The 11,800-nt window shown below is 37.0% G+C and overlaps 1 non-coding gene across 1 annotated transcript; it reads left to right on the top strand.

The window, feature by feature from the left end:
- The first annotated feature begins 8,598 nt into the window (after positions 1–8,598).
- Positions 8,599–8,706, top strand: LOC112714223 (small nucleolar RNA R71). The gene has a single exon (XR_003159176.1). It is a non-coding gene; the product is annotated as a small nucleolar RNA R71 (small nucleolar RNA).
- The last annotated feature ends 3,094 nt before the right edge of the window (positions 8,707–11,800 follow it).

Genomic DNA, 11,800 nt, shown 5'->3' with positions numbered 1-11,800 from the left:
TTGATAACTGAGTATTTAAACCTCGGGTCGTCTTCTCAAGGAATTGCAGGGAGGTATGTTCTTATTATTGGTTATGAAAAAGTGTGTTTTGGGGTTTTGGAATTTGGGCAATGGGCACAGACATATTTTCAAAGCAATAAAAATAAATAAATAACTGTAAAATAAATGCATGGCAAAGTATAAGAACTAGAAGTCCTATCCTAGTTATCCTTATCAATTGTGATGAGAATTGGATTTTTCTCCCGCTTTGTTAACCTCTAACTATGAAGGTAAGTTAAGTGGACGAATTAATTCGAATCCTCAAGTCCTAGTCTTTCCTTGGGAAAGGCTAGAGTTATTGGAATATGAATTAATGAAATGAAAAAGTCCAATTTTCAATCAACAATGAGTTTGATAACTTTAGAGTCACCAATTATTTAACCAAAGCCAAAAGGGAAACTATTTAAATTAAATAAAAAGCATTCATAAATAAAACAATCATAAACTGAAATACCTCAAATAACATTAATTAAGAAAATCAATCCAAACATGGAACATTGAAAATAAATAAATACAAAGAACATTGAACCTGGGATCGAGAGTCACTCCTAAAACTAAGAGAAGTCCTAAATCCTAATTTCTAAAAACTCTACCTAAATTCTAAGAGAGAGGAAAAAACCTCTCTCTCTAAAAACTACATCTAAAACATGAAAAGTGAATTATGAGAGCATGATTATGAATGGATGCATTCCCCCACTTTATAGCCTCTAATCTGTGTTCTCTAGGCCAAAAACTGGGTCAGAAACAGCCCAGAAGTCACTTCCAGCACTTTTTGGTCCGTACAGGTCGCGGCCAAGTGACCCGGAGGCATGTTTTCAACGCAACTAGAACCGCGTCATTTGGATTTCTGTAGCTAAAGTTATAGCCGTTTGAGTGCGAAGAGGTCAGGCTGGACAGCTTAACAACTTCTTCAACTTCTTGTATTCCTTCCACTTTTGCATGCTTCCTTTCCATCCTCCAAGCCATTCCTGCTCTATAATATCTGAAAACACTTAACACACATATCAAGGCATCTAATGGTAATAAGAGAGGATTAATAATAAGCAAATATAAGATCAAAGAAGCATGTTTTCAAATCATAGCACAAAATCAGGAAGGAAAATATAAAATATGCGATTAGTATGAATAAATGGGTAAAGAGTTGATAAAAACCACTCAATTGAGCACAAGATGAACCATGAAATAGTAGTTTATCAACCTCCCCACACTTAAACATTAGCATGTCCTCATGCTAAACTCAAGGGAACTAAAAGAGTGAAGGGGAATGATAGAATGTATGAAATGCAACCTATCTATATGAATGCAACTACATGCAAAAATGATTCTACCTACTTGGTTAAAAGTAAATAAGTCTTTCAAGAATAAATATGAACTGGATTTCACTAATTCAAATCACAAAATACAACACAAATAACTTGCAAGAAGAAGATAGCTTATAAAAGTAGGGAACATAGAATTAAGTGCTGAACCCTTACTTGGTAGTGTATATCACTCTAACTCTCAAGTGTCTAGGGTCAATTCTCTCAATTCTCTACTAATCTTGCTTTCTCTAGCTTACTCTTCATCTAACAATCAACAAAAATTTAATGCACCAATACACAAATCAAGAGGTCTTTTAAGGGTTGTAATGGGGTTAGGGTCAAGGTAGGATTGTATTTGGCCAAGTGGACTAAAATTTGAATCCTTAATTAACATAAACTTCCCACTTAAGACAATCCATTTAATTAAAATGCAAAATCTAACTTCCCATTAACTGTGCTTTCCACATGTTCATGCATCCTAACATTGAGTTTAGTACATATGCATTAATACCAACACTTACTTTGGGGCATTTTTTCCCCTTTTATCAATTGCTCTTTTCTTCTCTTTTTTTTCAATGCATATGATTAAAGTATTGAATGCAATAATATATGCTCAACTATTATTTTTCACATTTTCACTAAAATATACAACACCCAATTATTCAAACCAAATAATTTCAAACCCAATTTTCCCACACTTAAATCATGAGCACTTTTACTAGTCTAAGCTAACCAAGGATTCAAATTAAGGACATTATTGTTTTTCGCTTAGAGTTAGTAATGAGCTAAAGTAAGGAACAAATAGGTATATTAGGCTCAAATTGGTTTGCAAAGGATAATGAAAGGGTAAGGTCATATGGGTATGTAAGCTTAGTGAAACAAAGGCCTCAATCATATCAGTGCATGCATACATTAAACAATGGAAATATAGAATTAAGAAAGACAAAGATCACAATTTTAGAGAGAAAAACACACACCAAAAATAAAATATTAGTTGATAAAATGCAACCAATCAAATAGGCTCAAAATCTCACTGGTTTTGTGTGTTCGGGCTCTAAGCTATGTTCCAAAATAATATTTCTTCAAACAAGTTTTTCAAAAAGTTTTATTCAAATTAGTGAAATACTATAAAAATTACTTGAAAAAGAAGATATTACTTTAACCAAGTGGTAAAATATGCATAAAAAAATAAACATGCAATCAAACATGCAAATGCAACAATGAAAAACAAAAATTGGTGTTGAGAAGGGACTAACTAACCCGCGGAGATCGGTATCGACCTCCCCACACTTAAAGATTGCACCGTCCTCGGTGCATGCTGAGATGTGCAGGTGGATGGTGGTTGTGGTTCCTCAGCTGGTGCTCTCTTTGTTCCTTTCCTTGCCGGTGGTTTGGGAGTAGCTTTCTCTGTACCCTTTTTAGTGGCCATCCTGAAAAGGGAAAAAGAAAGTAACAAGTAAAGCTAGGGGATCCAGCAAGGAAGAGAGCGGGAAAGGTGGTAATCAATGCATAGTAGAGAAAAATGATGTTAACACATGGTCATGACTACATGTGAAAAGTCATCAATGGAAATATAGTAAGTGCATGTGATGACAGTTAAATGCAAGATGTTTATTGGCATGCTGGCAAAGGCATGAATAGCATAGATCAAGCATTCAATGTCCAAGTTGGATTACCAAGTCTTCCAAACTAATAATATATTTGTAAAAGCAATTATATTTAAATAATAAAATAGAGAAGGGGTTATGTGAAAAGCAGGCATTTAGAGTAGTAGATTTAAAAGAAATCTAAAAATAGTGCAAAATGCCATATGGGCGTTTTCACAAACACATAGCATGCATGTTAAATAAGGTATGGAAAATATTAATTAGAACATGCAAGCACCCTTATAATAATATATAATTGTTTAAACAAATCCCAAATAATCCATAAGCAAAATATGGGAAATAATGACCCAAATAAATTTTCAACACCAATTAAAAGAAAAAAGAAGAAAAAGAAAGGAAGGAAGAAAGAAATAAGAATGAAAACAAAATATTTAGATTTAGGGGAGAAAATAGAAGATATCTTGGCTGATCTGGATAAGATGTGCGGCGCAGGCGACGCGAACGCGTGAGTGACGCGTTCGCGCGGTTGGCACTATTGTCAAGTGACGCGGCCGCGTGGGGCACGCGGTCGCGTGAGTGAAGTCGTGCTACAGGCGCGAGGGCAGCCGCGCGCTCACGCAACTTTCTGTTCAAAATCTTATTTTGCCAAAAATCTGGGTGACGCGGTCGCGTGGGTGACGCGATCGCGTGGATGGCCATTTTTGAAAGACTACGCGACCGCGTGGGGCACGTGTTCACGTGGGAGGGCTTGGGCTTCTAGCACGAGTCCAGCCCAATTCCAGCACAACTTTCGACCATGCACCTTTTTGACGTCGATTTTCATGGCACGCGGCCGCGTGGGTGACGCGGTCGCGTGGAGGCCAAAGTTCCACATGACGCGGTCGCGTGGGGTCAAAGTATGCTAAAGGCGCGCCTCCAGCCACGCTCTCGCGTGACTCTCTGTTCAATTCTTTTCTTCCCAACGCACTAGTGACGCGGACACGTCAGCGACGCTGCCGCGTCGCGTGCGTGTTTTTCCATTTTTTTAATGCAATATGCAGATGCAAATGCAGTGCTTAATGTGAATGCTATGCATGGTTCCAGGTTCAATAAAATAAAATAAATCTCAAAAACAAACAAAACTAAATAAAATTAAAATTGCAAAATGAACAATCATACCATGGTGGGTTGTCTCCCACCTAGCACTTTTAGTTATAGTCCTTAAGTTGGACATTTGATGAGCTTCCTGCTAGGGTGGCTTGTGCTTGTATTGATCCAGGAATCCCCACCAATGTTTGTACTTTCAATAGCCTCTGGGATCCCAAACTAGGCACAGAAAGCCTTCAAGCAAGTTAAAGCAAGTGACAAGGCCTCAAGAGTATTGATAGCTAGACTGAATTCCGGGGTCCCAAACCGTACTTTTGCACTCGTCTTCTTGTTGATCATTAGTGTTCCAACTGGGTGGCAGGCAATCTAAATTCTCACTAAAGCAGCCAGACAACTTCCTAGACCCATTCAGTTGAGCTCTACACCAACCTTTGCGTTTAAATGTTGAGCACAGAACCATGTTGAACCTTGCAGGATAAATCTTATCACTGACCATCTTCTTCTTACTCTTAATGCCACAGAGAGCTCTAAGTTGACCATCCGTCTCCAGTAGCCCATATTCAAGTGGAATTAGAAAGCTAAGGGATACGAATTTTACCCACTTGAATGTTGTGAATGATGATGGCAACTTAGGGGAAGGTGTTTCTAATGAACGTGCAAGCTCCACTCCCTTGTGCTCTTCTTCGACATCTTCCACCTCTTGGCAATCTTCTTCAATATCAACCTCTTCCTCTTGGTGGATTTCTTCCAATTCAATCTCTTCTTCAGTGTTCACCAAGGGCAAGGGAGGTTGTGCTTCTTCTTCTGTAATCTCCATGTCAAGTCCAATGGGAGAGGATTCAAATGTAGATAAGAATTCATTAATGATTGAATCCATCTCTTGATCGTCTCCTTCAAAGTCTTCAACCATGATATACTTTGGAGGTTGTACACCCTCCTCAACATCAGCTTCAAACGTCTTTGAAGGATGCTCTATAACTTGACTTTTCCATGGAGGTTCAGTATCTCCTAAGTCTTCAACCACTGCCTCCTCTTCTTCTTCAATAATTCTGGCTTCCTCCACTTGTTCCAATATCAAATCGTGCTGCTCACTATCCACCGGAGTGCCCAATTTCTCCTTCCTGCTACATTCTTCAGTAGATTTCCCACATGAAACCATGGGAGTTCTTTGAAGGTCCGAACGTTGGAAAGGTAATCGATTTCTTTCTTGATCTAGGTATTTAAGTACGCAATCGTATTCGTCCTCAATGATTTTCCTTCCAACTATTTCTTCACCTTTAAGCACAAAATCCACCTTGTTGTCTTCTTTCACTAGTTCTTCAACCGCGCTGTCAACTTCAAGGGTGTCTACTACCTTCACCTTTAGTGCCTCCTCTAGCTCCTTATGAAGTATGGATTCGCGAAGATGATCCTCTCTTTCTTGTTCCATGTCAATTGTATCAGTGGGATCATGTTGCTCTTGGATTGATGGATGTGGGTGCTCTTCCCTGGATAGTGGTGATGGGATGAATAGATCATTCTGTGGTTGAAAAGAAAGTGCACTAGAGCTTGAGGGTTGATTGTTGAAGGGATTTGGTAATCCGATTTGGGCGGCGAGAGCTTGTATAGTAGAGTTTAGACTGGCCAATGCTTTCTCCACGGAGGTTTGGGGTGGATAGGGGGGTTCATTTGTTGGAAAAAAGGGTTCATGGTAGGAAGGTGGTTCATCTTGATAATGATAAGGAGATGGTGTATATTGAGGTGGTGGTTTTGTGTATGGTTCATTTGGCTCATAAGGTGGTTGGTATGGTGGATACGGGTTAGGGTCATATGGAGGTGAATGGTGAAAGGAAGCTTGTGAGTGTGGTGGTTCGAAATTATGTCGAGAGGATGATCTCTGAGCACAGGGTGGGGCTTGTTGGTAGTTACAAGGTTGTCCACCATATCTTTCAGCTGTGTATGCATTGTAGAATGGTCGTTGTCCGTGATATCTTGGAGGGTGTTGTTGCCTAAAGGGTTGATAAGATCCTCTTGGCTCCATCCATCCTTGATTGGTCTGACCTTGATGCATATTCCTGCTGTGGTTTCTATTTCCTTCAACAAAGTCAGAACCAAACTCAAAGGAGAGGGGTGAGAATTCATAGTAGATATCAGAAATAGAAGGGAAGAGGGAAAACAAATAAACAAGTAAAAGAAAAATATTTTTTTTTTGAAAAATATTTACAATAACCAATAATAAGGCACACGTTTGCAATTCCCCGGCAACGGCACCATTTTGACATAGGGATTTTTGCTAGTAAAGAATTTATAAAAATATTCGCGTTGTAGATATAGCTTCTAAACTAACAGAAATCCCTTCGTGCAAACGTTTTGGTTGTCACAAGTAACAAACCCCTTTAAAATTGATAACCGAGTATTTAAACCTCAGGTCGTCTTCTCAAGGAATTGCAGGGAGGTATGTTCTTATTATTGGTTATGAAAAAGTGTGTTTTGGGGTTTTGGAATTTGAGCAATGGGCACAGACATATTTTCAAAGCAATAAAAATAAATAAATAACTGTAAAATAAACGCATGGCAAAGTATAAGAACTGGAAGTCCTATCCTAGTTATCCTTATCAATTGTGATGAGAATTGGATTTTTCTCCCACTTTGTTAACCTCTAACTATGAAGGTAAGTTAAGTGGACGAATTAATTCGAATCCTCAAGTCCTAGTCTTTCCTTGGGAAAGGCTAGAGTTATTGGAATATGAATTAATGAAATGAAGAAATCCAATTTTCAATCAACAATAAGTTTGATAACTCTAGAGTCACCAATTATTTAACCAAAGCCAAAAGGGAAACTATCTAAATTAAATAAAAAGCATTCATAAATAAAACAATCATAAACTGAAATACCTCAAATAACATTAATTAAGAAAATCAATCCAAACATGGAACATTGAAAATAAATACAAAGAACATTGAACCTGGGATCGAGAGTCACTCCTAAAACTAAGAGAAGTCCTAAATCCTAATTTCTAAAAACTCTACCTAAATCCTAAGAGAGATGAAAGAACCTCTCTCTCTCTAAAAACTACATCTAAAACATGAAAAGTGAATTATGAGAGCATGATTATGAATGGATGCATTCCCCCACTTTATAGCCTCTAATCTGTGTTCTCTAGGCCAAAAACTGGGTCAGAAACAGCCCAGAAGTCACTTCCAGCACTTTTTGGTCCGTACAGGTCGCGGCCAAGTGACCCGGAGGCATCGCCCACGCGGCCGCGCGGATTAAAGTTCGCAGATGCGATGCGTCTGCGTGGATCACGCGTTCGCGTCTCCTATCGTCAGGGCAACTATGGTATATTATATATCAAATCGAAGCCCCGAACGTTAGCTTTCCAACGCAATTAGAACTGCATCGTTTGGACTTCTGTAGCTAAAGTTATAGCCGTTTGAGTGCGAAGAGGTCAGGCTGGATAGCTTAACAACTTCTTCAACTTCTTGTATTCCTTCCACTTTTGCATGCTTCCTTTCCATCCTCCAAGCCATTCTTGCCCTATAATATCTGAAAACACTTAACACACATATCAAGGCATCTAATGGTAATAAGAGAGGATTAATAATAAGCAAATATAAGATCAAAGAAGCATGTTTTCAATCATAGCACAAAATCAGGAAGGAAAATATAAAACATGCAATTAGTATGAATAAATGGGTAAATAGTTGATAAAAACCACTCAATTGAGCACAAGATGAACCATGAAATAGTGGTTTATCAGACATCCCATGAGGTCTTCCTTGTTGGGATTCACGTCCTCCCCTTCCTCTCCATGTTCGGCCATTTTGATTATGTCAATGGCTTTGCACTCTCTTTTTGGATTCTCTTCAGTATTGCTTGGGAGAGTACTAGGAGGAGTTTCAGTGATTTTCTTACTCAGCTGGCCCACTTGTGCCTCCAAGTTTTTGATGGAGGACCTTGTTTCACTCATGAAACTTAAAGTGGCCTTAGACAGATCAGAGACTATATTTGCTAAGTTTTGGGTGCTCTGTTCAGATTTCTCTGTCTGTTGCTGAGAAGATGATGGAAAAGGCTTGTTATTGCTGAGCCTATTTCTTCCACCATTATTAAAGCCTTGTTGAGGCTTTTGTTGATCCTTCCATGAGAAATTTGGATGATTTCTCCATGATGAATTATAGGTGTTTCCATAAGGTTTACCCATGTAATTTACCTCTGCTATTGCAGGATTCTCAGGATCATAAGCTTCTTCTTCAGAAGATGCCTCTTTAGTACTGTTGGATGCATTTTGCCATCCATTTAGACTTTGAGAAATCATGTTGACTTGCTGAATCAACATTTTGTTCTGAGCCAATATGGCATTCAGAGCATCAATCTCAAGAACTCCCTTCCTCTGAGGCGTCCCATTATTCATAGAATTCCTCTTAGAAGTGTACATGAACTGGTTATTTGCAACCATGTCAATGAGTTCTTGAGCTTCTGCAGGCATTTTCTTTAGGTGAATAGATCCACCTGCAGAATGGTCTAGTGACATCTTAGAGAATTCAGATAGGCCATAATAGAATATATCTAGAATGGTCCATTCTGAAAGCATGTCAGAAGGACACCTTTTGGTCATCTGCTTGTATCTTTCCCAAGCTTCATAGAGGGATTCACCATCTTTTTGTTTGAAGGTCTGGACATCCACTCTAAGCTTGCTCAGCTTTTGAGAAGGAAAGAACTTAGCCAAGAAGGCCACGACCAGCTTATCCCAAGAGTCCAGGCTATCTTTAAGTTGTGAGTCCAACCATGTTCTAGCCCTGTCTCTCACAGGAAAAGGGAAAAGCATGAGCATGTAGACTTCAGGATCTACTCCATTAGTCTTAACAGTCTCACAGATCTGCAAGAACTCAGTTAAAAACTGGTAGGGATCTTCTGATGAAAGTCTATGGAACTTGCAGTTCTGTTGCATTAGAGCAACCATTTGAGGTTTCAGCTCAAAATTGTTTGCTCCAATGGTAAGGATTGAGATGCTTCTTTCATCAAACTTGGAAGTAGGTGTAGTGTAATCAGCAAGCATCCTCCTTGCATTATTATTTTCGGCTGCCATCTCCTCTTCTTTTTCGAAAATTTTTGTAAGATTGTCTCTGGATTGTTGTAATTTAGCTTCTCTTAGTTTTCTCTTCAGAGTCCTTTCAGGTTCAGGATCTGCTTCAACAAGAATATTCTTGTCCTTGCTCCTGCTCATATGAAAAAGAAGGGAACAGAAAATAATAATAGAGATCCTCTTTAACACAGTAGAGAGATTCCTTTATGCCAGTAGAAGAAAAAGGGAATAGAAGAAGGAAAAGGTAAGAATCCAAACACAAGGGTGAAGATAGGTTCAGATTCTTGAGATGAAGAGAAGTGTTAGTAAATAAATAAATAAATAGAAGAAGATGAAAGCGAGGAGTTTTTGAAAATTAATTTTGAAAAATAAGTTAGTGATTTTCGAAAATTAAAGGAAGAAATAAAATTAGAATTAAAATTTGAAATAATTAATTAATAAAAAAAGAATTTTAAAAAGGGGTGAGAAATTTTCGAAAATTAAAGAAGGAAAAGTAGTTAGGTGGTTTTGAAAAAGATAAGAAACAAACAAAAAGTCAATTAGTTAGTTGAAAAAGATTTGAAAATCAATTTTGAAAATATAAGAATATAAGAAGTTAGAAGGGATATTTTGAAATCAAATTTTTGAAAAAGATATGATTTAAAAAGATATGATAAAAAGATATGATTAAAAAGATATAGTTGGAAAAGGTTTAATTTTTTAAAATTAAAATTAATTGCTTGACTAACAAGAAACTAAAAGATATGATTCTAGAATTTAAAGATTGAACCTTTCTTAACAAGAAAGTAACAAACTTCAAATTTTTGAATCAATCACATTAATTGTTAGTGAAGTTTTTGAAAATCATGAATTAAAGATAAGAAAAAGATTTTAAAATTCAAATTAAAAATTTTCAAAAAATAGTAAGAAAAATGAAAAAAGATTTGATTTTTGAAAAAGTTTTGAAAAGATAAGATTTTTAAAATTGAAAATTTGACTTGACTTATAAGAAATAGCTAAGTTTTTTTTTTAATTTTTAACTAAGTTAACTCAAATTTTCGAAATTTTGAGAAAAATAAGGAGGATATATTTTTTTATTTTTGAATTTTTAATGATGAGAGAGAAAAACATAAAAATGACCCAAAACATGAAAATTTTTTGGATCAAAACCTATGATGCATGCAAGAACACTATGAATGTCAAGATGAACACCAAGAACACTTTGAAGATCATGATGAACATCAAGAACATATTTTTGAAAAATTTTTTTATGCAAAGAAAACATGCAAGACACCAAACTTAGAAAATTTTAATGTCTAGACATTATGAATGCAAAAATGCATATGAAAAACAACAAAAGATACAAAACAAGAAAATATCAAGATCAAACAAGAAGACTTAGCAAGAACAACTTGAAGATCATGAAGAACACCATGCATGAATTTTCAAAAAATGCAACACTTTTAAAACATGCAATTGACACCAAACTTAAAAATTGACTCAAGACTCAAACAAGAAACACAAAATATTTTTGATTTTATTATTTTCTAATTTTTTTGGATTTTTTGAAAATTAATCTTTAGAAAAACGAAAATAAAGAAAAAAAATTTTGAAAGATTTTTGAAAAATTTTTGAAAAGAAAATTACCTAATCTGAGCAACAAGATGAACCGTCAGTTGTTCAAACTCGAACAATCCCCGGCAACGGCGCCAAAAACTTGGTGCACGAAATTGTGATCTCTAATAATGGCATTCAACTTGGTATGCACATCTACTAACTCAGCACTTTCTTCACAACTTCGCACAACTAACCAGCAAATGCACTGGGTCGTCCAAGTAATAAACCTTACGTGAGTAAGGGTCGATCTCAGGGAGATTGTTGGTATGAAGCAAGCTATGGTCATCTTGTAAATCTCAGTTAGGTGGATAATAAATGGTTATGGAGTTTTCGAATAATAATAATAAATAAACAGAAAATAAAGATAGAAATACTTATGTAAATCATTGGTGAGAATTTCAGATAAGTGTATGGAGATGCTTTGTCCCTGTTGGATCTCTGCTTTCCTACTACCTTCCTTCAATCCTTCTTACTCCTTTCCATGGCAAGCTGTATGTAGGGCATCACCGTTGTCAATGGCTACATCCCATCCTCTCAGTGAAAATGGTCCAAATGCTCTGTCACAGCACGGCTAATCATCTGTCGGTTCTCAATCATGTCGGAATAGAATCCATTGATTCTTTTGCGTTTGTCATCACGCCCAACAATCGCGAGTTTGAAGCTCGTCACAGTCATTCAATCTTTGAATCCTACTCAGAATACCACAGAAGAGGTTTAGACTTTTCGGATTCTCATGAATGCCGCCATCAATTCTAGCTTATACCACGAAGATTCTGATTAAGGAATCTAAGAGATATGCGTTCGGTCTAAGGTAGAACGGAAGTGGTTGTCAGTCACGCGTTCATAGGTGAGAATGATGATGAGTGTCACGGATCATCACATTCGTCATGGTGAAGTGCAACGAATATCTTAGAATAGAAATAAACTGAATTGAATAGAAAATAGTAGTAATTGCATTGAAACTCGAGGTACAGCAGAGCTCCACACCCTTAATCTATGGTGTGTAGAAACTCCACCGTTGAAAATACATAAGTGATGGTCCAGGCATGGCCGAATGGCCAGCCCCCATGAACGTGATCAAAGGATCATCAGGTAACCCAAAAATAAT

The sequence above is a fragment of the Arachis hypogaea genome, chromosome 9 (assembly GCF_003086295.3).
Source record: "Arachis hypogaea cultivar Tifrunner chromosome 9, arahy.Tifrunner.gnm2.J5K5, whole genome shotgun sequence".
NCBI lineage: Eukaryota > Viridiplantae > Streptophyta > Magnoliopsida > Fabales > Fabaceae > Arachis > Arachis hypogaea.
This window is presented reverse-complemented; position numbering and strand designations above follow the sequence as displayed.